Genomic DNA, 26,982 nt, shown 5'->3' on the forward strand with positions numbered 1-26,982 from the left:
TCTGCATTAGTGGAGGGAGAGTTCCTTCCCCTGGAGTTCCCTACACCAAAAAAAACCATGAGTCTAGGAAACACATATGGGTGTGTATATGTATATGTGTATGTGTATGTGATATGTATATTATGTATATGTGTACATTACATGTATATATAAAGAAGAGACCTGTATGGATAAGAGACTTGGTGAGATGTATATATATGCATATCTGCATTTATATACAAATCTATACCTATGTGTGTGTATATATATGTACATGTACATATACATATAAAATTTTACTGCTTCCAACCTTTCACATCTATTTAAGTGACTGAGTATTAACTTGTCATGATACCTTATGTTTAAACTTAAACCCAAAAAACAAAAACAAAACCAAAAAATATTAGACATCATGGCAAGTTAACAATTGCTTAAATAGACATGAAAGATTGGAAGCATATTGCTGAACAATCAACATTGCTTTCATAATATAGGACCATGATGCTGTGGAGCATGGTGGGATAGCTCTGGTGGCCTAAGGATGCTGCTCTTTTCCTTGTATCTGTGATTTCTACTCACATTCCCTGCTTCAGGCCTGTCCTCCACTTGACTCTTCTTAAAGGACATATATTAGCTCCATGAGAGAATTCTATTCCCATCTCCATGTGATTTGTCATGTTGTACACTGCACCGACTGGGTAGTAAGAATAAAATCATCTATACCTGAGGGTAAACTCCTGTGGTGAGATTGATTTACGATTCAAGCCTCTTATGGAATATTTTCCCAGAAAATTAACCCAGTTAATGTTTCCGATGGGGAAGGAGGGTGGGGAGAAGTGCATCAGGGATTGCTACATGTATTATTTTATGTTTGTGCAATGACTGTCATTTTCACGTTTGTCATTCCAAGTTTCTAGGTACATTCTTCAACCTGCCTTTTCCAAATTTTATACTGGAATGACCTTTGTTGTCCTGCACTGTGTTTACACGATGATATGGTAGATGCTTTTTCTATGCTTAGTGGAAAGAGCCCCAGATTCAAAATCAGGAGAGATGGGAGTTTTAACCCTAGCTCTGCTACTACTCACTGTGGGACCTTGGGGAAATCACTTACCTCTCTGAGCTTTATACCCCTCATCTATAAAATGGGGATCAAAATATTAACCCTTCTTACAATAGAAGATGATGCAAGACGCTTTTTGAAAACTTTACATTATAGATATGCTAGTGTGAGCTTTTTAAACTCCTATCTCTCATCTCATTTCTTTGGATAACTCTACTGTGAATCATACAAGATGGTATTATCGAATACATAGTATACAGAATATATAATTATTACTACTCTTGCTATGTTATGGGTGGGTAGAGGGGAGTTCTTTTGGTTTATCAATCAATCAATAGACATTTATTAAGCAGGTACTATGTGACACACACTGTGTTAAGAGCATTGAAAAACAAAGATTCCTTCTTCAGTGGTCTGATCTCACTTTTAAATGCTTGGAGCTCCCTTCCCCACCAGGGGAAGGACAGACAGAAGAAGGGTGAGCTCCCTAGTTGATAGGCCAAAGCAGCTTTTGGAGGCAAAGGCAGGGGAACTAGACTCCTCAACTAAGTCCTTCCCTTCCCCCTCTCCTGTTCCTCAAGCCATGCCCAACCCAACAGGGCTTAATCTAAGGTCTGGAGGGTCCCATGGGATGAAATATAACAGAGTAATAGGCTGTAGCTGAGGTTGGACCCCACAGAAAAACAGGCCTTACTGACTCTGGCAAGACAACTGAGAAAACAATGTGCCTCCAATATTAGTGCTTCACTGAATGTCTTTTTATTTCTTAGATTCAAAATAAAAGTTAATTATAAGTCCTTCATTGTTTACATCCTACTAATCCCCAAACCTGAGTTGAGGACTACAACATTCCTTTTTCACTCCTATTACCAAACTAATAAATACTGCTAGTAGAATTCACAAAAGAGTTCAGATTGGGTCAACCATAATTTCATGTTTTCTAATCTGAATTGACCCTCACTGACAAAACCCTTTTATTCACCTGATTGATTTGCTATGGTATTCTCTAAGTAGGTATTTCTAATCTCTTTATCCTCAAATACTCAGCTCCTCTTCTGCACAGCCCTCTTTCAACAGATGACCTTGACTCCGCCTTTACTGAGAAGAATGAGGCATCCATTTCTCCTTTTCTATGCCTCAAACTCTTTCTACATCTTTATCCCTTTTGTTCCAGTCAGAGGATACTGACTGGCTCTTTACCTTGCAAAGGCTAAACCCACCATTTGTCTCCTCAATTCTTCCTTCTCTCTGTCTCTGTCTCTGTCTGTCTCTCTCTCTCACTCTCATCTTTTGGGGTTCAGTTTCTTGGTGCTAGGAACAACCCCACCTTAGACAATAATTGGTAACAAAATTCTTATTTTCTGTCTATAATCAGATAAATTACATCTGTCCCACAACCATAAACCAGTTCTAGTGTCCATACTTCAGAGTATATACTACAGCTTGTTACATTAAAAAAATGAACAAATGAGTATCAGAACTCTTAAAAATAAGATGAATAGGGAAGAAAGGAAAAGAACCTGTATGTTCTAAAATGTTTATAGAAGCTCTCTTTGTGGTGACAAAGAACTGGAAATTTTGGAGATGCCTGTCAATTGGAGATGGGTTGAACAAGTTGTGGTATATGATGGTGATGGAATACTAATGTGCTATAAAAAATTGTGAGCCTCATGATTTTAGAAAAACATGGATAGACTTGCATGAAATAATGAAGAGGAAAATGAGCAGAATCAAGAGAATGTTGTATACGGTAATAGCAATATTGTTTTAAGAAAAATTTTGTGTGATTAAGTCATTTTGACTACTATAAATACCCAAATTAACTGCAAAGGACCTATGAAGGAAGACGTAATCTGTATCCAGAGAAATAACTGATAAATAGAAGTATTTTATGTGTGTGTGTCTAAGGGTCTAATGGTAGCTATCTCTAGGGTAGGGAGTGGGGAGTTAAGAAAAAAAAAGAAAGTTACGTGATAACTTTATTATATATTTAAAAGGATTAGCAAGTAAGTTATGCATAATAGATTTGCAATTTCATGTGTAATCATCTTTTTTCTATTCTATTATGTTATAGAAATGCCTTTTTATTTCTTAAGTTCAAAATAAAAGCAGTACATATGTAAAAAAGTAACTATTTCTCTAAGAATTTTGAGCAGACATAATAAGCCCCATAGCAGTGAACTGTCAAAGCAGAATTAGCTCAGTAATGAACTGTTTTATATGAAAGGGCAGTACTTTGAAGGGATAATACTTTCCACTGTCTTTTTCTTGGTTCTCCTCCATTCCTTGGCTCTCCTCCAGTCTGCAGCCTTCTTAAGTGTCTGACTATTCATTGATTTCCTTTGGCTTCCTAAGTATGGGTATCTACCAAGGCTCCATCCTAGTCTCTTTCCTTTTTTCTCAATACTCTCTTAGTGATTTCATCTACTCTAGTTGTAACACTTTCATTTCTATGCAGATGACTCTCAAACCTACATGTCTAGCCATGATCTCTCCTTTAAAGTCCAGTCGCACATCTTCCTCCTAGGCATTGCCTCAACATACTAACATCTGAAACTCAAAATCTCCAAGCCCAAATCTATGGTCCTCCCCACTAAAAACTACCCTTTCTCTTAACCTCCCTTTTTGTGGTGATGCCACTAGCAACTTCTCGGTCTCTAAGGCTTTCTTGCTCTTCCCTCGCTGTCACCTCCTACATCTACTCTGTTGCTAAGTCCTGGTACTTCTATCTTAACAAAAACAAATGGTATGGTACTTCCAAAAGTGGAATTAAGTATTTCAGGATAAGGAGGTTGGAACAGCCACAGTATGGAATATGATAGCTAATCAACCAGTTGACTAAGAGGATTGCTATGCAATAGTGAGAGGGGGCAGTTTAGGTTAGAAAACACGAAAGGATGGTGGGCCCAATCTGAAGTCTTTTGTGAATTTCTCCAGCAGCATTCAGTGCTATTTGGCAATAGGAATGAAGAAGGGAGGGGGGTATAGTTACCTAGGATAGAATATTAATTTTAGTTAAGGATAGTAATGGGAACCGAGTCAGAAGATGAGCCTTATTTGCCCATAAAGACCTCTGGACCCTCCACAGCATATAGCAAGATGACCCCACTCCCACTATGAATTTTCTATGACAGAGCATTTCTCTTGAGCTTCATGAGTCTAGTCTCAGCAAGTGTAAAGGCCAGGGAAAAGGAAGGGAAGGGAAGGGAAGGAAAGACCAGTGAGCTCCTCTTAGAAACGCTCATAGAGTCCTTCCACAGAGTATTTATAAGGACAGGGATAGGGACTGGACCTGTGATCTCATTAGTATAGGGAACTCCCTAGAGTAAAGGAAACTCCCTTTACAAATGTACCAAATACATCTTCTTAGCAATTTATAGTCTTAAAGTTTTGTCCAGACCAGTGGGAATTGAATTGCCCAGGGTCACACAATTAGCATAGAAGTTGAACCCAAGCCCTCCTGGCTTGAAGGCTGCCTGTTTTGCAGGCTCTCACATAATTGATAAAGAATCCCTACATTTAGCTTTAGACAACAGTTCTAAAAATAGCTACTTATGTATGTAGCAAAACTAAGAAGACAGTATGATGAAATACTAGATTATGTATCTTCACTCTCATTTCTGCTACCAAAGAGTGCTGGATTTGTAGTCAAAGGATCTGGATTGAAATCCCAGATCTGCCATTATGTGTGTGACCTCAGGCAAGTCACTTTACCTCTCTGAGCTTTGGTTTCCTCATCTGTAAAATGAGCGTGTTGGACCACATGATTTGTTGTTTCTTTTCCATCTTCTGATTTGCAATCCCATGGATTGGACTCTCCTAGGAGCTGGTGTTGTTTGTCCTTCATTCTTGAAGAGGACTAAAGTCATCATGAGGGTGATGTCTTGACTTGCTCATGAATTGGATTTAAGTGAGACACAGCTTTGCAAAGTCATCATCAGTCTCTCTTGTCTCTTCCAATCCTTGAAGTCCAGTGGCAAGACAAAAAATCAAGATGACTGGGGAGGGCCCAGGATGCTACAGAATCAGAACACATCTCCTCCCTTTCATCTTTTATGCTAATGCCCCGTTCTTATATCTAGTTCATAGATCTAGAGCTGGAAGAGACCTCAGAAGCCATCTAAACCAACTCCTCATTTTACAGATGAGGCAACCAAGACCTAGGTAGATTAAGTGAATTGTCCAAGGTCACACAATAATAATGGTCACAATTTAAACTGGGGTCCTCTGACTCCAGCCAGTATTTTTCCCACTGTACCACATTGTTTGCCCTTGGCATAATCTGGCATAACTGCTCACCCTCCCATTGCTATTTCCTCTTTCTACTTTCTGTAATATCCCATATCCAGCATCCCCCACTTGTGCATGTGCCTTATGGGTCCCATGGCATAATGGGTGGTGTCAGGAAGATCTCAGTTTTTCTGAAACTTGGGTTTTATACCTTGTAAAATGGGGATAATAATAGCACTTGCTTCGTAGGGTTACTATTAGGATGAAATGAGATAGTATGTGTAAGCACTTTGTAACTCTCCAAGTTCTATTAAATGTCAGTGATTATTAAATGTCAGCTATTCCCTTCTTCCCTTTCCCCAGTACTCAATGCCTGATCCTTTGGCTTCCCATTGAACTCCCACTGAGCCTCATTTCTAGGGCTGCTCCATTCCAAATGCCCTCTTATCCATGGTCTATTCTATACCAGTGACACTGCCTGAATTTCCTTTTCCCTATTTTAAAAAATCATGTCATATACTGGATTCGAATCTTTAGGTACTCTAGGTCCACAGAGAGCTAATTATATAAGTATGTTTCAGAAGAAGAGGAAGCAAGAAAAGGTGGGAAGACACAGTAAGAGAGAGAGGAAGAGGGAAAGAAAATTAGGGAGAAAAGGAGCAAGAAAGAGTGGGAAGAGATAGAAGGAAAAGGCGAAGAGACAAATAGGGAGAGAGGGAGTAAAAAAACACACAGAAAAAGTTGGGGGAGGGAGAGGAATACGACAGTATGGCATCAAGGCTATAATAAAGGATGTTGGAAGGAACTAACTTCTCCAGTAAGTTTCCTGACATTTTATCTCAAAGGGCAACGAAATTGTCCTCCAGAAAAATGCAATGAACATACGAGCAAGGAACAAAAGGATAGGGAAGGAATTTAATTCTCTCCTCATCTTGCATGTCACCTGTGGAGCCCCAGATGGCCCTCATCTCTTTGGATGCTGAGAAATCCCTGCTGGAATGAGGCTGCCTGGATATGATAAACATCAGCAGACAAGGCAGCTGCTTGGGATGGCACAACATAACAGGCAGCTCTAGACAACTGCTTTCTGCTGCTGCCTTTGGGCAATGTTGGTGACCCTCCAACTGCCTTTGGAGCGCTTTGAGCCACCCTAGCCCTCCTGACCCTTTCTTCCCTTTTGCCTCAGGGCAAAGCGTGTGAGGTGGAGGGAGGGTTGAGACAGGCCTGACGGCACAGATACAGCATGCTTAGAGGGTTGACTCTTAAGTGGCCCTGGCTTGTCTCAATACCATAGTGCCAAAATCACCAGGGGCTCTAAAGGAGCTTCCTTCCTTTGCATAATTTACATTGGTCACTGAACCTTTCAAAATGAGGAAAAATAAAGGGGTTGGATGGGGGAAAGACGAATGCGGCATGATATCTGATGGCAGGATTGTGTACAAAACCAGCTGGGCTAGCTTCCATTCTTTTGCAATCAGGGCCTGGCACCGCAGGCAGACAAACAGCAGTTGTCAGTGCCTCGATGCTGAAGACCTCAGTCCCCTCTTCCAGTAGCTGCCCGTGTTTATCGTTTCTGGCACGAATCAAAAGCCCAAACAATCACCACCTGCTCGCTCCATGACTTGCTTTGTCCACAGAGTCAATACCTGTCATTTTTTCCAGCACACCTGAATGAAAGGGGAAAATGAAAAAGACTGACGAGAAATGTTGACAGCGTACTCCTGCCCCGAAAGCCAAAGGCACAATAGGTCTTGTATAAAAGGTGTTGTATGTGATCAAATAACTGTGCCATCAAGTAATAGAGGGAAAAAAAATGACAGAGAAAAGATAATAAGAGCTTTGGTCCTGCTCAAAATCTGCCACGGTTTTGTGTAGAAAAATGACAGTCCAGAGAACTGAATTCCTCTTCTGGTGTTGTTTGTTTCTAATTCAAGTTTTCAAAACATTCCATCTCTCTCCTCTTTGTGAGCTGGCTCCACCAGACACATGGCTAACTAGTTCTGTGACCATGGGTTAGATACTTAACATTCCTAGCTCCCAGTTTTATAATCAGTAAAACAGGAATTAATAATATTTACACTACCTTTCTCACAAGGTTGTTAAAAGAAAAAAATCATTGTATATCATAAATCATTATGGAAATGTGACCTGTCAATTATTTTTCTTCTTATGCTTTTCCTAGCTAGCTAGAATTTCTTGCTTCTTTCCTCTCCTTCATAAAGTTTTGCAGACTGAGACAAACAACTCATGTAAAGGAGGAAATATCAGGCATTAGAACTGCCTAGTTACAATACATTGACATAATGGGAACAACCAATAATTACACTCCCCAAATTTCTTTATACTACATTTTAAATTTTCTGAACATCTCAGTCCCATGCTCAAGAAGCTTCAATAGCTCCCTCTTACCTCTCAGATAAAATATAAACTCATGTATTTAACATTTACAGACCTTTGCAGTCTGACCCTAATGAATCTTTTCAGATTTCACATTATTCCTCCTCATAAATTATATATTCAGACCAAACAGATCTAATTACTGTCCTCATGCATAACATTCATCTTTCATTTGCTCTCCTTCCATATTCTGCCTTTCAAGATTCTTAGCTCCCCTACAAGGCTCAACTTAAAAGTCACCTTGTATAGCAGGCCTTTTTTATCTTGACAGCTGTTGGCAATCTCCCCCTCCACCAAAAAAAAAAATTACTTTGGATTTCCTTTATGTGACTGTGAATTAACCCTTCCCCCTAGCACCAATCATACCCTCAACAAACATACACACTTTTCAAGGCCAAACACAAGAACCAGTTCAAGTGTATGAGTTGGACGAGAATTTTATTCTGTCTGGGGCAGTAAGGACTTAATACTAGGAGAATTCACACCTTGTCCAAGCCCACATTTATTCCTCTGGGAGGTTATTAAATTTATGCTAAATGTAATAATAGAACTCTGATTTATTTTAAAAGGCAAATAACAGAAAGTGAAACATCTTTTCCCACTTTTGAATTATTATTATTTTAAATCCTTCATTAGTATGCAACAAGCCCAAGGGGAACATAAGGAAAAAAGAAAAAAAAATCCCTCTCTGACCACCCTGATCATGATAATTGCCATTTGATCTGTAGTGAAATGTGAAGCCTTGTTTTCTCTCTCCTCAATCCACCAATGTTGGGATGGGGAGTAGAAAAGGGAGTAGCTCTGAAAACGAGCATCTTTCTTACATATCTTAAGTGTACTAAATTCTCTTAGTGAAAATGATAAATCTCTTTCAAATGTCAGGATGAGCCTTCATTTCTAGACATAAGAGCTGATCTTGAGTCACAGCTAATACTCGAGGTTTAAGATGCCAGCCCTAATGCACATTCCATTTTCTCAGACTCCAGAAGATCCCCCCAAAACATCTACAGTTTCCTCCCTTTGAGCTCTGTCTTGATCTAGTCTGGAGTGTCCCAAAAGATCCAGAGATGCCATCCAGGGTTCCTCCCTATCCCTCCACTTACAGATTAAGGAGAAAGAAGACAATGCATTTTAGTTTAAGTGGCAGTTGCCATGATTAGGATGGTCCAGTGGGGATTTTTTTTCTCTTATGTTCCCCTTGGGCTTATCACATACAGGTGTGGGATTAAAAAAATAATTCAACAATGGGGAAAGAAATAGTACTTTCTCTTGTTATTTGCCTTTTAAAGTAAATCACAGTCATTTAAATATATTATTATATTTAGAACAAAAATTTAATAACCCCCTAGAGGAATAAATGTGGGCTGCTGTCTAACTGTAAGAGGTTCCATTATCTTGTTTGCTACCACAGCTTTCCTTTCAACGTTTCTTGTGGTGCCAGATAATAGGAGAGAAAATGGGCGATTTTCTACTTTTATTCAACCATGCAACAAAACTTTTACCAACTGGGGACCTTTCTCTGTAATGTAGCCTTGCAAATGTCTTTTTAAAATAGTCATAAGTGTATCATAATGACTTCCCTGTCAAAGGCACAAGAAACAAATGCCATCATTTCTCCAGAGGTGGCTGGCACTGAAGTTCTGTGTTTATAGTCAGCAGGTAGGCAGACATCTTTATGGTGGCCACAATGCAGGGGGTAAACAGAAGCATCAGCATAGTGATTTTTGAGCACTGCTCCAGGACCAAATTTCTCTTGCATGCCCACCCCCACTGCTCCAGCAGAACAAATGATAGGGCAAGTGAGCAATTTGGTCATGGAGCAGTGGCCAAGGGAACCTTATTACTACAAAAAGCCGAAAGCAAATGTCTTGTTCTAGGAATGTGGGTGGATGGAGTTTATAAATCTGCAGGCAAACACATACAACTTAGTAACTCATCTTGTCCACAACTGTGATTTGCTATCCACACACACATATACACACATGCATATATGCATACATCTATGTATATATGTGTAAATATGTATGTATGCATGTACATACGTATACAGCAAGTATTAGGATGTACTAGGAAAATGCAAGGTCTAAGAATGGTGAGGGAATTCAGAGTTGTAGGTGGTGTGAAAGAAAACAAAAGGCAAGAGGCACAATTATTCATTTTCATTACAAGGTTCACAGACCAGTTGCCACCAAATTTATCAGCGTGAAGTTAATGTGACCTTGAACAAAAATAAATGTTTTTGAAAAAGACATTGCATTAAAATAAGACTTTTGTAGCTCTCATCATTTATCTTAATTGTGCTAACACATGTACCATTTGTGTTCACAAAATTCAACTAATATTTATTGTGTATCTTGACACATCACCATCACCAACCCCCTCCACCCCCCAAAAAAAAGTCCAAGGCAGTTTACAAGGTTATCAGGATACAAGGAGAAAAAGACTGCACTGTGCTGACCCCTCAAGGAGCTTAGACTCTACTACAATATTCTTAACTTTTTTTTTTAATTTCGTGGACACTTTTAGCAGTCTGGCGAAACCAATTCCCTTCCCAGAATAATATTTTGGAATGCATGAAATAAAATACATATAGTGACAAAGGAAACCAAATATGCTAAATTATTGTTATCAAAATATATTGTAAAAACAAGTTTGCAGACCCCAAGTTAAGAACCCCTTTACCAGACTATATTTGCTGAAGTGGAGAAAGTAGACTATTCCCATTTGAAAAAATAATAAGAGGCAAAACAATGTTAACTTGTAGTTTAGCATAGACTAATTTTAAAGCTAGAAAAGAATTTACTGATGAGAAACACAAATAATTAAACTTTCTTCTCTAAGGATTCTCCCCTTCCTCCTTAAATCTACCTGCATTAACTATAAACCACCACATAATAATAGTTGATATAAAAATAGTTCATATTTAGATAGTACTTTTAAGTTTATAAAAATATACATTATATATAAGATATGTAGATATTGATATTAATACATTATATCATTTGAACCTCATAGCAATCTTGTGAGGCATATACTACAAATAGTATAATTCTATTTTACAGATAAGGAAACCAGGGCCTAAAGAAGGTAACTTACTTGTTTGGGTCACATAGTTAAAAGCTATCAGAAAAACATCTGAGACAAAATTTGAACCCAAGTCTTTGTGTTTCAGGGTCCAGCACTTTTTACGCCATGCCATAATAGGTCTGGTTGATGAATGAATTAATTAAAGGATATTGCGTGCACCTATTTTCACTATTTTGACTTTTCTCTTTGTGGTATATGAAACAAGAGCAGCCCATCTTGAACTTTTTGATTTTGCCCCCAAAACAACCAAAGCTAGAGTTCAACTTACCAAGTTGTACTTGGATGTAAAGGACCAGCTCTGAGAAAGTCCATTCTGGGATAAGATACTGGCCAGAGGCCTGTTCTTGACCTTGGGCTGATAACTCGGCACCTGGGCTCTCCATCCTTCCACCTCAGCATACACGTGTGCTGTTTAGGATGAAGGCTCTCCAAGCCTCCTCAGTATACACGTGGCTCTCTCCAATACCCCCACGGCACACACGTGCTAAACACCACCTGTGGACTATTAACACAATATTGTTTACTGGGTAAAAAGGTAACAAAGCACGTGGACTTGTTGATTCTGCTTGCCTAAAAAAGTATATAAGCCCTGTCCCTCAGTTTAATAAATGGAGCTGTTCTTTACTCTTCTGCCTGGCCAGTGTTTTCTTTTCACTCTCCATGGCATTCGGCCATTTTGGTGCCATAGCAGCTGGCAACACTGGGAGATGAATTATAGACCAGATAAGTGACTTATCCTCCATGAATGCCATATGTGTATGTATATGTATGTGTATATATTTTTTCATTACTTGCGTGTCTCAGAGGTAGAGATAGAGACAGAGACAGAGACAGATAGGTAATGACAGACACAGAGTTATGATATAGATCCTAATACTTCTTTGTTTGACTGTATGACTCGTTGCTAAGTCATTTTTGAGGCCTCACTATCTAGGCCTCCTATCCTTTGAAGTTAAGATAAAAACTTCCTAGGAGGTGCTATAAGCCAGGAGGAAATGTTTGAGATTCCTTTGCTATCTAGCCCCAGAAACAAAAGTATTTTTGTTACCAGCAGGGCTAGCCCAATGCCTGACATATAGTAGGTTCTTAATAAATGCTTATTGATTGATAGACCCTGAAAGCCCATGCCTAAAGTATATGTATATAATAAAAGCCAATCATGAGCTAGTCTGCCTTTAGAGATATCTTGAACACATCACACATTAAAAATAAAGGGTATACAGGCGAACATTATACACAATTACAGACACACAGTATCTGTGATGACTAACTTTGATAAACTTGGCTCTTCTCCTCAAAGCAAGGTTCAAAGACAGCTTTAAAAGACTCATGCTGGAAAAAGCTATGCACATCCAGAGAAACAATTACAGAGTCTGAATGCAGATTGAGGCAAACTATTTGCTCTCTTTTTTTTTCCTTCTTTTTTGGTTTCATTTCTTCTTTCTCATGATTCATTCCACTGGTTATAATTCTTCTTTACAACTTGACTATTGTGTAAATAAGTATAATGCAAAGGTATATGTAGAACCTATATTGGATTATATGCCACCTTGCTGGGGGAGAGGGGAGGAGAGGGAGGGAGAGAAATTTTGGAACTCAAAAACTTACGGAACTGAGTGGTGTAAACTAAAAATAAAAAATAAATAAAAAAAATAAAGGGTATAAAAGCTCAGAGACTGAGCTCACAGGTGGTCCATGACTAAAACCAGACACCACTGGTGGTAGTGTTGACATTATTATGCTGTTGGTTGGCACAGGAAAATTTTACTGGCCCTGAATGGGATACGCCCCTTTCCTGAAAATGCTCAAGAGGGTTATTCAACAGTCATGTTCCCATTTGCCATTTTCCCATCATCTGTTCTGCTTTATTTACATCTTCAAATAGAAGCTCTCCAGGATATCATGCTTTCACTCTCATTGGGGAAGCCAAGGATTACTATATAGAAATTTATACTCTCCTCCTCCACCCTTCAGCAGTCACCTAAGATAGATCCCAAGGCAATCTAAGGGCCCAGGTGCACAAGACACTGAGGGGAGCCCACGAAGATTTTCTTTTCCTTGTACTAGGCCACTGGAAGATCCCAATGAACTCTGGAGGATTCAACAGGAATAGGAAGCCCTTCCCTTCTTTTGTCTCAGCCCCTATTGCCTAGTTCTTACCAGTCATTAGATGTCCTTCCCAGCTGAGTGCTGAGCCCCTTTCCTACCTCAACCTCTGCTAGATATATCCCATAACCATTCTCTACTCCAAACCCATGGGACCATTACCCCCTTCCTAACCATCATTGGTAGGGGACATAGCCACTCACACCATTTGGATGAGCAGGGAGTCAATAACTACGATCTTTTTGGTAAAATAGTAAACTAATAGACCTTATCATCTCTCCTGCTGTTGCTCCATAAGGTACATTGGGACTCACCTTCTGCCCTGCCACTATGCAATCAGGACACCTATAGGAGTTTCCATTTGATCTATCTATGCTGATTTATGCTGATAGTTGGCACAGGAAAATTTTACTGGCCCTGAATGGGACATGCCCCTTACCTGAAAATACTCAAGAGGATTATTCAACACCCACATTTCCATTTGCCATTTTTCCAAGAGCTGCTCTGCTTTACTGACATTTTCAAATAAAAGCTCTCCAGGAAATCATTGCATCCTAACATCTCCTGAGTTTTGTCATCTACCCTGCATCCTAAGGGCCACCAGGCAGCTGAACCCTCCTATATACATATATTGTCTCTCTTAATTAGAAAAGGGCTGCTTAGATTAGGAGAGTAGTATTTAGTAGAAATATCTTTTCTATTTATAACCCCAATACTTAGCATAGTTATTTATACAGAGTAAGCTCTCAGTACTTGTTCTTCTGTTCCATTTCATCAGAACATCAGGGTATAGACACGAGGGGCTGATTGATGCTGTGATCCCAAGCTAATACTTCAGTTCAATTCAATAAACATTTATTGTCTACTATACGCCAGGCACTGTTTTAAGTGCTGAGGCAAAAGACAGCATTTACCCTCAAGGAGGTTACAATTTAATGTGGGAGACAACATGGAAACAAATATATACAGAGCAATCTATGTACAAGATAAGGAGAAAGTAACTAAAAGAGGGAAAGCACTGGAATGAAGAGTGGTTAGTGAAGACTTCCTATAGAAGGTAGGATTTTAGTTGAGACTTGGAGGTAGGGAGGTCAGTAGGCAGAGATGAGGAGGGAGAGCATTGGAGGTGTGGGGGATAGCCGGAGAAAATGCCCAGAGCCAAAAAATGGAGCACCTTATTAATGGAATAGCCAGAAAGGCCAGTGGCACTGGATTAAAGAGCATATGATAGGAAGTAAGGGGGAGTAGGTTATGAAGGGCTTTGAATACCAAGTGGAGCATCTTATATTTGCTCCGGGAGGCATAGGAAGCTGCTGTAGTGTATTAAGTGGGGTGGTGATGGTGGCGTGATCGGACCTGTGTTATAGGAAAAGCATTTTAGTGGCTGAATGGAGAATGGATTAGAGTGGGGATAGACTTGAGGCAGACCCCCAGCAAGCTATTGCAATAATCCAGATATGAGGTGGTGAGGACCTACGCTAGAGTGGTGGCAATGTCAGAAGAGAGAAGGGGCCATATTCCAGAGATGTGAAAATTAGCAGGCCTTGGCAACAGTTTGGGTATTGGGGATGGGAGATAGTGAGGAATCCAGGATCATTCCTAGGTTGTGAGCTTTTGGGACCGGAAGAACAGTTATAGTGGGAGGAGGAGGGAGAGGATTTAGAGAAAAAGTTAATGAGTTCTATTGTGGATATATTGAGTTTTAAGATGTCTACTGGTCATCCAGTTCAAGATGTTTGAAAGATCATTGGAGATGTGATATTGGAGGTCAGCAGAGAGATTGAGGCAGGAAAGGAAGATTTGAGAATCATCAGCATAGTGATGGTAATTAAATCCATGGGAGCTGATGAGATCCCCAAGTGAAGTAGTATAGAGGGAAAAGAGAAGAAGACTCGGGACAGAACTTGAGGGATACCTATGGACAGGGGCTCTAATCTGGAGGAGGATCTAGCAAAGGAGACAGAGAAGGAGCAGTCAGATAGGTTGGAGGAAAGCCAAGAGATAGTAGCATTCTGAAAACCCAGAGAGAAGAGAGTATCAAGGAGGAGAAAGTGATCAACAGTGTCAAAGGCTGCAGAGAGATCAAAGAGAATAAGGATTGAGAAAAGGCTGTTGGATTTGGCAATTAGGAGATCATCAGCAACTTTGAAAAGCACAGTATTTGTGAAATGATAAGGTCAGAAGCCAAATTTTAAGGGATTCAAAAGAGAATCAGAAGATAAAATTATTGTAGATGACCTTTTTGAGGATAGTTTAGCTACAAAGGGCAGAAGACAAGTAGGATGTTAGGGGAGAGGGAGGGGGAAGAATCAAGTGAAGGTTTTTTCAGGAGAAAGGAGACATGGGAATGTTTGTAGGCAGCAGGAAATAAGCCAGTAAAGAGAGAGAGATTGAAAATAAACGAAAGACTGGGGATGACAGAAAGGGCAATCAGTTAGAGGAGACAGGATGGAATGGAATCTCTTGAGCAAGTAGAGGGATTAGCCTTTGTAAGAAATAAAACCATTTTATATGAAACAGGAATGAAGGAGGAGAAAATGGCAGAAAGCATCTGAGTGATAGGAGATGAGAAAGAGGGGAGAAGAAGGAGCCCAAGGAAATGGTCTCATTTTTTCTATATAATATGAGGCAAGGTTCTTAGCTGAGCAGGTAGGGGGAGAGGGAGTCATGGGAGGTTTGGGGAAGGATGAAAAGATTTGGAAGAGCTACTATGGAAAGTAGGAGACAGTTGATAAGGGAGGACTGGCCATTAGCAGGAGGGCCCATTTGGGGTTATGCAACATAAATTCCTAGTGGATCCAGTTAGAACTGCTTTGTGATTTTTCTCTACCTTCATTTAGCAGTGCACATGGAGGCACAAAGGTGATGAATAGGGGGAGTGATCCAAGGCTAACGTATGGCTGGGCATAATTGGTGTTATGATATGGGGACTAGGAATTTGAGAAAGCAGGGGAGTCTAGAGTTGAATTTGCTTTACCCAGCAATCAAGATGAAGAGAAGAGGAGAGAGTAGCTAGTGAAGGGAATATTGCCTGAAAGAGATTTGAGGGGGTCAAGGGATTGGAAGTAATGGTGAGAAGGAAGAGTAGAATTATGTAAGGGAAAGCAGAGGGAGAGGTGAAACACCAACAGATTCTGGTCAGATGAGGGTATTTCAAAATGCTTGAATATGGAAGTGGTACATTTGTGGGCAATGCCATCAATCATCAAGTCATTTTACCACCCTGGGTCCCATCTTCCCCATCTGTAAAATACATATAAGAAGTTTGGACTACATGATCCATATTCCTCCTTACCCTGTCCGAACTTCCCTTTTTTGGAGATCTCATTAAGCTCTTCTTTTCCTGATTTCCTGGCTTCAAGGTATGGAAGCAATGCTTCTAGTAGAAGCAATAAATACTGTGGCAATTGTAAAGAAAAAAGATTTTGGTTCCTGATGTGGATCTGTCCCTCTCCAGGGTATTCCCTTTTTTTTTTTTAATATTGGACTGAGTCACCCGCAACCACCTTAATATTCTTTAGGAAAAAAAAAAGGCCTTGACCCAGTCATCATTTGAAGGACCTGTCTAGCAGGAAAGACCTGGGAAGATGACTCATTCCTATTCCTTATTCCTGCCATCCATTTCAGAAAGCAAGGGAAAGTCAAAAGGTGTACAGTGGAAATGCAAAGAAGGAGGAATTAGACCAAGGTTATAGAATAAATATGTCATATGCAACCTTCACCTGAAATTTTACCAAGATTGTTTTGTTACTTTGTCCAATGAGCTTCTAGCCAAGCTATGCTCTTTTTGCCCTTTCATATTCCTGTTGGATAAAGAGGGAAGAAGGGCTTAATGCCTTTACAGATTAGAAAAGCTGCAGAAATTCCAAGAATCCCAGTGAAGCAAGAAAACAGCCAGTGGCATTTAAACTCATGAAAACTCTCTAGAATGCCTGGCTGTGCAAGGCTCTTAGAAAGGAAAGTGTCATATCTGAGAGCAGGGCCAAGATTCAGATGAACTCTACTTATATTCTGAGCATCTTGAATAATGCTTTGAACTTTTGGGGAGAACAGGGGTAGTTTGCAGCCTCAAATGCGTTAGGGAGCCTGACAAATATTTGTTGAATATAATGAAAACGAAAGGCATGTCTGATAGCATGCCTGAGATTTATTGCAAGATCTGTAGAAGTTTTATTTGAATATAATTTCTATTTTAAAAATTTATGTTGTTGCCCAGGATTCTGTTAATATGTTACTCTGATATTGTGTACACAAATATATCATTTAAAACATAGCTTCTTAAACTCCTTCCAATCCTGACCCCTTCAGAGCTTCTTAAACTGTAGGCTGAAACCCTATATGGGTTATATATATATGGAGGAGAGAGAGAGAGAGAGAGAGAGAGAGAGAGAGAGAGAGAGAGAGAATATTAGTGCCTAAGAGAAATATGAATAAAAGTCTAGAATATGGATAAAAGTCTATCAATTTGGATGAGGGAGAACTCACCCTCAGGTGGGGAATCGGAAAAAACTTCATGGTAGAGACTGTATATGGTTTGGACTTTGATAATAAATAGGCTTTCCAGGGGCAGACACAGAGGAGGCAAGTTAAAAGAGATTTCCAAGAATATGGGATGGAGGAAGAAAAACATGGTACATGTTTTTATTGTTCAATTGTTTCATTTGTGTCCAATTCTTCATGATCCCATTTGGAATTTTCCGGCAAAGATACTAGAATGGTTTGCCATTTCTTTCTCCAGCTCATTTTACAGATGAGAAAACTGAGTCAAACAGGGTTAAGTGACTTGCCCAGGGTCACACTGTTAGTATGTGTCTGAAGCTAGATTTGAACTCATGTCTTCCTGACTTCAGGCTCATCACTATATCCATTATATCCATTCAGGCCCATCATTGCATCCACTGTGCTGCCTTGGTGCATGTTTATACTTCTAAATACTTCTAAAATACTTCTAAATACTTCTAAAATACTTCTAAATACTTCTAAATACTTCTAAAAATAATAATAGCATGTGTATAGTACTTTAAGGTTTACAAAGTACTTTATATATGTTAACTCATTTGATCCTCTTAACAACCTTGCAAGTTGGGCACCATTATTATCCACGTTTTACAGATAAGGAAACAGGGTGAGATAGTTTAAGTGACTTGCCTAGGGTCAAACTAGGGTTTGAGTTAGGATGATGAACTGAAGTCTTCTTGACTCTAAATATATTACTTTATCAGTGGATAGACCACCTAGATCTGTAGGAGATTTCAAGAAATTCAGGTTGATTACAGAATTGTTATTCTAGCTGAGAAAGACTGGCTATGTTACTCATAACAGTCATGAAATTATTTTCCTAGAGTCACAAAAGTCATCATGTGTATAATTGAGGTGCTTGATGAATATATTTTGACCTATTCAACCCTTGTTACTTCACTACCTAAGTAAAAAATAAAAATTAAAACAATGCACTTTACTATTCTAGCTAGAAAGAGGAATCCACATTCCTATTTTCCAGATTTCCTCCAAAAGCACTCATCTATAAAACCCAAGCTGTCAAAAATGTAGTCTCCAGGACTATAAAGCAATAAAAAGCTGTGTTTTTAATAAGAAGCCGCTGTTGATCATTAAAGCATTTCCAACCCTCTGCTAACAGAAATTCTTCTCTTGGAAGACAAAGCTCATACCCTAAAGACTGGAGACAGCTCGTTCTTTCCCCTCTGCCAAGCCTTCTCTAGCCAGTAAACATAGCTAGGGAAAAAAAAAATAGCAACAGGAACAAGGTTGCTTGTCACCTACAAACCATGTTAACAGCTCCAGTGGCTCTCCATTACCCAGGATAAAATACAAACTCCTCTCTTTGTATGTTAAAGCCCCCTCTCCTTCTGGGGAAAGTCTATTTTTCAGGACACTTCACGTGACTTTTCCTTTTTCACTCTGTGTTCTAATAAAAAGGGCCCAGTTGTTACTCTCCATACACAGCACCATCATCTTCCACCTCCATGACTTTGCACAATGTGTCCCCCATGCCTAGCTTGTACCTTCTCCTTCTAGATCCCTTCAAGGTTCAGCAGATGTCACCTCCTGCACCAAACTTATTCTGATATCCCCAATTGCTAGTGCCCCACCCCCTGCAAGTTATTTTGCATTTCTTTTGTCCATATTTTGTATTGATTTGTCTACGTATATGTTGATGTCCCAAATAGAATGGAAGATTCTAGAAAACAGAGACTGGTAGATGGGCTCTTGCTCAGACATGTGCTATTGCTTCTTTCCTTGTACAATTTGCTAAACTTAACTAAATCTCCATTTATCCTTTCTGGCCTTCTAGTGATGTCATCCCTTCTGGCCTGCTGATGGTGGTTTTGGTAGAATGTGCATAGACCAAAAGTACATTAGTAAAGCTTGGCAATTGGTTTGTTGTGATATTAGTGGCGACACAGTAAAATGAGACAATTTTTCTATCTCTGATTTCTTGGATTCCCATAGGAACAGGATGGAAAACTAATTTCTGATTCACCCCGTGACTTTGGGAGAAGCCTAGAAGAATTCAGGCTTATTTTCCCTAAGTATCTGTTAGAAATGAGCCAGTTGTGTGCATGTGGTGTTGGAGGCCTTCAGACAGAAGCTGCATAAATGCTTTGTGTGGGGTGTTGTTGAGGGGATTTATGATTTGTATGGAGTTTGAATCAACTCTGCAATTCTATGGTTCTGTGAACATATAAGAAAACGCAACCAAATAGCTGCTTGGCTTTTGTTTATTTTTATATATTAGCTTTTGCCAAGTAATTATTTCAAATTCCTTTCAATAGGAATTTTTAGAGGGGAAGGAAGGTGCAGAATTTTTGGAGATACTGTCAAGGCAGAGGTGTCTTGTGAATTTAGCAGTGGCATAATGATTTTCTATAACCAATTTTTTAAAATTTTCCCTCATATTCACCTCATTCCATGTTGTTTGAGAATTTTCCTGCTTGCCAGAACTTAGGATCAATAGGCTTTAGCATTGTATTGTGTTATTCTCTAATTTATGATGTATTAGTCTATGTCCTTAATAAGAGTGGAAGCCCCTTGAAGGCAGGGAATTTGTGTTATAGTTTTTCTGTATTACCATGACTCCTAGCTCAGGGCTCAGGATGTCTCAGCCCTCGTTATATTAACTGTAATCTAGTTTTTTCCAAACACATTACTAGTAGCTCCCTCTTTAGGTGGCTTCTTCTCCCAGTCTCCCTAAATCACAGATGCAGAAGGAGGGGTGGTGTGTACTCTTTGTTGGCCACTGCTGCTTCCAGACCATTGCTCTGTCACTATCACTTAACAACCTCTCCTTCAAACCATCATATTTTACCTTCTTCCTAATCTTTTCCCTACTGTCACCATTCATAGTGACTTAGACACTAGGCTCTTAGTTTTCTTTACCTCCAGTACTTACCATCATCCTGTGGGACTTTAGAGTCCAAGCTGATTATCCTTAAAATACTCTGGCTTAATAGTTCTTCAACCTTGTTAATTCCTCAAAACCTTCATTTCTACCTCACTTTAGCCACCTTATCCACATCCACACCTTAGATTTCACAGTCACCTTTAATTGCTTTGCCTTCAAAATTTTGAATTCTAAAATTCCTCTGATGACAAACAATCTCCTCTCCTTTTACCTCTCTCATTTTCTTCTGCTCTTAACCTGCCCTTTACCTTCATTTGGACGTCTGGTCCTTAGATCTCTACTTGTATTCTCAGGCCATCTTTCCCTTTTTGGTTTCATTTTTGCCATTTATGCATTGTCAGTCATTTTTAGCAATGCACACCTCACAGCCCTCAGAATTCATTGCTCTCTTCACCTTCTGCAATTTCCATCCTGCTAATTTCCCCAAAAGGATAATCTCTAATTTTTGGCTCCTCGGTGTCAGTTGAGAAAGAAAACAAAACATTTAACTACGCTTATTAGATAGAATGCTAAACTTGGAATCAGGAAGACCTGAATTTAAATTCTACCTGAGATATTTGTTAGATCTGTATGACCCTAGGGAGGGCATGACCTCTTTCAGCCTCAGTTTCCTCATCTATAAAATGGGGGTAATAACGCCACCTATTTCATTGGAATCTCAAATGAGATAATTTGAGAAGTATTTTGCAAAACTTAAATTGCTATATTGCTATAATAGTGTTAGTATTATTGGATCTGTCATAAATTCTTTCTATTTAACCTACATTGGACACCCACCATTGCTCTGAAATCCTTTTATTCATTGCTTATGGATGAAATATTTCTCAGCAGTTATTCAAAACCTAGACCACTCTGCTTTAGCTCATCACTCCACCCTATCCTCCTTTATCCTCAGCAACTTATCTACTTACTACTTTATTGACAAGATTTTGGGTTTTTTTCAGTCCCATGTAACTTTTAGAGACCCCATTTGGGGTTTTCTTGACAAGGATACTGTAGTGGTTGGCCATTTCCTTCTCCAGTTCATTTTACAGATGTGGAAACTGAAGCAAAGGGTTAAGTGACTTGCCCAAGGTTACATAGTAAGTTTCTGAGGGAAGATTTGAACTCAGGAAGATGAGTTTTCTTAACTCCAGTCCTAGCACTCTATCCACTGAACCACCTAGCTGCCCAGGATTAGCCAACAAGATTAAAGACTTTTAATGAGAATTCCTTCAATTTTCCTTCCTTCCTTCCTTCCTTCCTTCCTTCCTTCCTTCCTTCCTTCCTTCCTTCCTTCTTTCTTTCCTTCCTTCCTTCCTTCTTTCCTTTGTTTCTTCCTTCTTTTCTTTGTTTCTTTCTTGCTTGCTTTCATTCATTCTTTCTTCCTGTTCTACTGTAATGGCAAGTGGGACTTTTTGTTATCTTTTGTTTTGGAGTGCTTCTCAGCACTAAGGCAATCAAGTGCCTTTGAGTCTTGCCTTTGTTTCAGTCAAGAGTTTTTGATTGAATCAAGAATCTTTGATGACCTGCTTAAGTCACTGGAAGGCTTAGGTCACATGGGTTTGAATCACATGGTTGTGATGCCCTCTGACCCTGAAGAAGTGTATATATACTCTGAGGTTAGCATTTTGCCCGGGGTCACTCACGGGAAGAGTGTCATGTGATTTGACCAGACAAAACTCTGGGTAGATAGCTGTTAAGGACTCCCCCAGCTTTGAAAACCCAGATGTTGGTGCTTCTTTCTCTGGTAATTGTATGTATTGGTATGGTCAGAAGGTTAGAAGCCTGTCTGTTGATTTGTGTTGTTTTTCTCTTCTTGTAATTCCTGCTTGTAATTTCTGTTTGTATTTTCTCTGAAGTTCAGGGTGCCGACTTTTCCTGCTGAACTGAGTGAATGATATATGTATGTTTAATTAAAGTGAGATTATAAACCCCTTAAAGTTGCTTTCCCTTGAAAAGCAGATCAAAGAACCTGTTCTAGCAGCCTTCCTGTGTGCTGGTGTCAACTGGTCTTACACAGTCATAGTAGCTTCAAGTAACATTGTTGTTGCACCTGCTACCTGCAGTTTATCAGCAATTCTATTGCCTCCTTTTCCTGTTTTGCAACCTTATGGCAGAAATTATTTTTTTTCTCATTTCAGCATTCTGTTTTGGTCACACACAAAGCTTAACCCTTTAGTTTCCCCTTTGGAGCTTATTAATAGTTTTACAATTTTCCAATAATTTCCAAATGTTACCAGTCCAAGCAGAAATGATAAGCAGATTATGGAACTGGTCACAGGTCCGTAACACACAAAGAACTAATAAAACAAGCAAAATTACAACAGGACAAATAAAGAAATCTAATATAAATATCTCTTTAGGGGTGTCAAGTCCTTTGTCAGTGTACATGATCTATTCCTTCGGGTGTTTAGTGAGCACCTCCTGTGCACCTCCCAAGCATCTCTGCATGTCCTTTTTGACCATTCCCCAGTGATTGCCCCTAGGAGGGCCCCAACTCCCCCATTCCACTTTGACCATCATCCATGTTCCATGGACATCATCCAGATCACCTGTAGAAATTCTCTAAGTAATGCTGCTAAAAGCTGCTAAGGATAAGACTAAGTATAATTTAGTAAAACTTGACAAAATCTAATCAGATTGACCTTCCAGTAATTTAGTTCATGTGCTAAAAACCAGTTCAGACCTTATTTAGCCAACTTTATAAACAACAGAGCTATGGAAAGAATACCAAAATAGGCTATCCAATAGATATCTTTTACTTGAATCTCACTATGGCAGTTCAGAGGTGCTGGAGCATTGCAACAAGATTCATTATATTTGAAAAATTATACTTTTGCCTGCCATGGTTAGAGAGATTTGCCATGAAAGGAAGGAGGGACATGGTTGTCACAACATCAAGACTGTTCCTCTAAGCCTAAGCTTAAGGGCACAGAATGACTTATCGTAGGTATAACAGGGTGAAGAGGTCTTAGTTTTATTTGATTACAGGTAAGAGTTTTAATTAACTTTTTGGAATAGCCCATCACATAGCAAATAGGGAAAAACACAGCATAATGTCTTCATCTGCTCTAGATAATGCCTATGTGCAGACATATGACATCTGAACTGATTTTCTTCTCTGATCCTAAATCCAAATTAAGAATAGTTCTAGGGAAGGGCATAGAGGAACGATTAATTTTCCTTCTTGTTTCCAGAGAGCATATGGATCTATCTATATTCCAGGGTTGAAATCAGAGAATAATTATGTTCTCTTTAAAATGTTCCTTTCTTCTTAGAACTTAGAATTTGCTATAGCAAATTATTATATTATGTTCAGAAGCATGTGATCTAATATCTAGGAAAACATCTTGGAAAAATAATTTTTAAAGATTATATAAAAATCTATGATTATTTTTAACTATGACACTACTAAAACTGTGCATAGCCTTTGAACCAAAAATAATATTAGGTCTGTAACCCAATGGGATAAAAGAAAGAGGGAAAGGACTCATGCATACAAAAACATTTGTAGCAGCTTATCTGGTATTGGCAAAGAATTGTAAACCAAAGGGATACCCACCAATTAGGGAATCGCTGAATAAGTTATGGTATATGAATGAAATGAAACATTATTGTACTATAAGACACAATGAAAGAGATGTTTTTAGGGAACCCATTAAGTTGTATGAACTGATACAGAATTTTATTCTTATTTTCTCCGAAAGAGGGATAGATGTGGGAAGGAAGATTGATTTCTTTAATTAAATTAAAAAAAAAAAACCCAGAAATCCAGACAATCATTTATTCTGTGGATGTCTTGGGATGCAATGAAAGGTAACTGAAGTATCAAGAGGACATTTGTTAAAGTTGCTCTCCATCACAGGAAAGACTCTGAAAACAGAATTACATCCAGAGTTCTGTGTACCACAGACAGTATAATTATAGCTACATTATTTGACCTCTCTGGGCTTTCATGTTCTCATTTGTTAAATGAAGAGATAGGATTAGATCTCTAAGGAATCTTTAGGCCCTTAAGTTCTAGGATTCTATCATTAAGTGGTGATTCTTACGTAACAAAATGTATATACATGAGATCATGTGTATATTTAAATAGTTACTTATAAAGAATCCTGCTAAGGCAAATACTTACAAAGATTTCGAAAGCATTTGAGAGGCAACATGTTGAAGGAGAAGGAGTACTATACCTTCAGTTAGGAAGGACAAACTTTATTTAAAATTTGGCTCTGATAAAATACTAGCTTTGTGTCCCTGAGATTCAGTTTCCTCAACTTTAAAAGGGGGAAAAAATTTGTATCACCACCTTTACAAGGCTGTTGCTAAAAGAAAAATTGTAAATTTTTAAGTAATCATCATTATTCAAGGGCAGACAAAGCTTTTTCTCATTCTCTGAAGCCCCATTAATGCTAACAAAGTAATGTCTCAGAGAAGTGAAGATATAACTTTCTGTTGGATAAAATTCTATAGATATTTGTTATTTAATTAGTCCCATAGAATACTCAGACATAGGGTATGTGCCCTTTTCAGAATTCAGCAAACTGACAGGTCATGAGGGGCAAGTTACAGAGACAAAGAGAGATGTAAGATTGAGTTCCATTTAGAGAACATTTGGACTTTGTAGAGGGTGCACCCTTTTCCAGGTGTTAGTGGATCATTTTATACTTCCTAAAGGGATGTGAAGCTTTTAGTTGCTCATCTGCTGCAGAGAAAATGCTCTTGCCCCCGAGACATAGATTGCCTCAATATGGTTTTCCCAAATGCTCAGAGCTCTCCCAAAGTGGGAGCTCTCAAGTGGGTTGCTTTTATCAAGGTCTTCAAGCAGAGATTGCATGACAATTTGTTGTGTCTGTTGTAGAAAATTTCTCTTGAAATGGTCTAGATTGGAGGGCTTTGAACTGGGAAAGTAACCGAAGGAGGTTCCTTCTGGGAGAAAACAACCCCTGTACTATCTCCTACCACTAAGTATCTCCCTGCCTTTGAAACAAACCTGGATCTGTGGTTTCTGTAAAGCTGAAATCAACCCCACCCCCCATAAGAACACAGGAGTCCCTGAAAGACAGTGGCTGGGGCATCATCTGGGGCATTTTGGAGGATAGGGCATGCTTGAGACACTACCAAGATATCTTGGGGCTTTGCCTGGGGCAATGCCATTATCACTCTCATTGCCTGGGGCAACACTCAGGGCTTTGCCTATGACAACAGTTGAAGGGATGTGGGTGCTTGTTGCCTGTGGCAGGAGCATGAGATTGTTGTTTGTTGTTGAGGACTCAGGTAAAGGCAGTGCCTGTCTTCTACCATAGTGGGAAGAGACTAAATACTTCTCCAGATCATTCAGGCTGGAGTGTGCCTGGGGCTACGATCAGGGAAATGTGCTTGGGATCATGGGAGATGGGGCAAAGAAATGTGACTGGGGTGGGTTGCTGTGCTTGGGTAGGTATGGCAGGTTTCAGGGCCCCTTCTCTCTCTTTCTCACTCTCTCTCTCTCTCTGTCTCCCTCTCATGATTTAAAGAAAGTCTAAGATTTAGAGGGAAAGCTGGAATATAATTCTGCCACTTAAGATCATTCATTTACAGCTGATGCCTTCCAGGTTGAATGACTTGCCCATGGTCATGAATTCTATTAGTATGCATCCGAAAGGGAATTTGAACCCCAGTGTTCCTTATTCTAGGCCTAGTGGCCTATCCATTGCACAGCTACCTTTATGCTGTGTGACCTGGGCCAAGTCCATCCACCATTCTGGGCTTTATTTTCTTCATTCATAAAATGAGCAAATTGGCCTAGAGAGTCTCTAAGTTAAAGTTCAATTCTAAATCGAAGATCTGCGTCTATCCTCTAGGACTTCCAGATCTCAGAAGGACTCCAGTTATCCCCTACTTCCAGAACCTGTCCTTCTAGTGGAACCCTGGGGCCCTCTCCAGAGAAGAATCAAGAATCCAGTTCATCAGCAAGGTCAAGGTCATGGTGGGGGCTAGGGTGAGAGCTGAGGCAAGAGCCGGGTGCAGGGGCCACCTCTTCCCCTTGCCCTGCTCATGATCCAGGAGTCTGGGGCAGGCTGCCCCCTCAGAGGTCAGTGTTGTAGCTGAGCTTTGGACTTGACGTAAAGAAAACAACCCGGGGCAGCTAGATGGAACAGTGAGTAGAGCACCCATCCTGGAGACAGGAGGACCTGAGTTCAAATCCGGTCTCAGACACTTGACACATGTACTAGCTGTGTGACCTAGAGCAAGTCACTTAACCTCAATTGCCCTGCCCCTCCCAAAAAAAGCAAACAAGAAAACAACCCAACAACGAAGACTTCCCAAAGTGGGAACTCTCAAATGAATTGCTTTCAACTCAGGTCTTCAAGCAAAGTCTGCATGACAACTTATAAAGTCTGGTGCAGAGAATTTCTTTTATAAAAGTGTAGAGTCAGAACAGGTCCTTTCCAGGAGAGAACAACCCCTGTATAGTCTCCTACCACTCAGCAACTCCCTGCCTCTGAAAGAAGCCAAGGGTCTGTGGTTTCTCTAAGGCTAGAATGAACTCCCCAGGGTGGGGGGCAGGGGTCCTTGAAGGGCAGTGCATGGGATAATGCCAGGGCATCACCAGAGTGGTGGCAATGGGGGGGGGTGAGTGGTTGATGCCCAGGGCAGTGCCTGAGGGGATGTGGGGTGCCTTTATCAGGAGAGCAGCTCAGCTGGGCACTGAGAAGGATGCAAAGATCAGTAGTGCTTG

General features: G+C 39.7%; 1 long non-coding RNA gene across 2 annotated transcripts in view; it reads left to right on the forward strand.

The window, feature by feature from the left end:
* LOC118829953 overlaps positions 1–26,393 on the forward strand; it is a 29,162-nt gene extending 2,769 nt beyond the window's left edge. The window contains exon 3 of one of the 2 annotated variants that reach the window (XR_005009000.1): positions 26,105–26,393. This is a non-coding gene — a long non-coding RNA (uncharacterized LOC118829953). Of the gene's footprint in view, positions 1–473; positions 669–26,104 lie in introns of those variants that run through there. The other variant, XR_005008999.1, reaches the window with a different exon arrangement.
* Positions 26,394–26,982: the final 589 nt, after the last annotated feature.

Source organism: Trichosurus vulpecula, chromosome 1, assembly GCF_011100635.1.
Source record: "Trichosurus vulpecula isolate mTriVul1 chromosome 1, mTriVul1.pri, whole genome shotgun sequence".
Classification (NCBI taxonomy): domain Eukaryota; kingdom Metazoa; phylum Chordata; class Mammalia; order Diprotodontia; family Phalangeridae; genus Trichosurus; species Trichosurus vulpecula.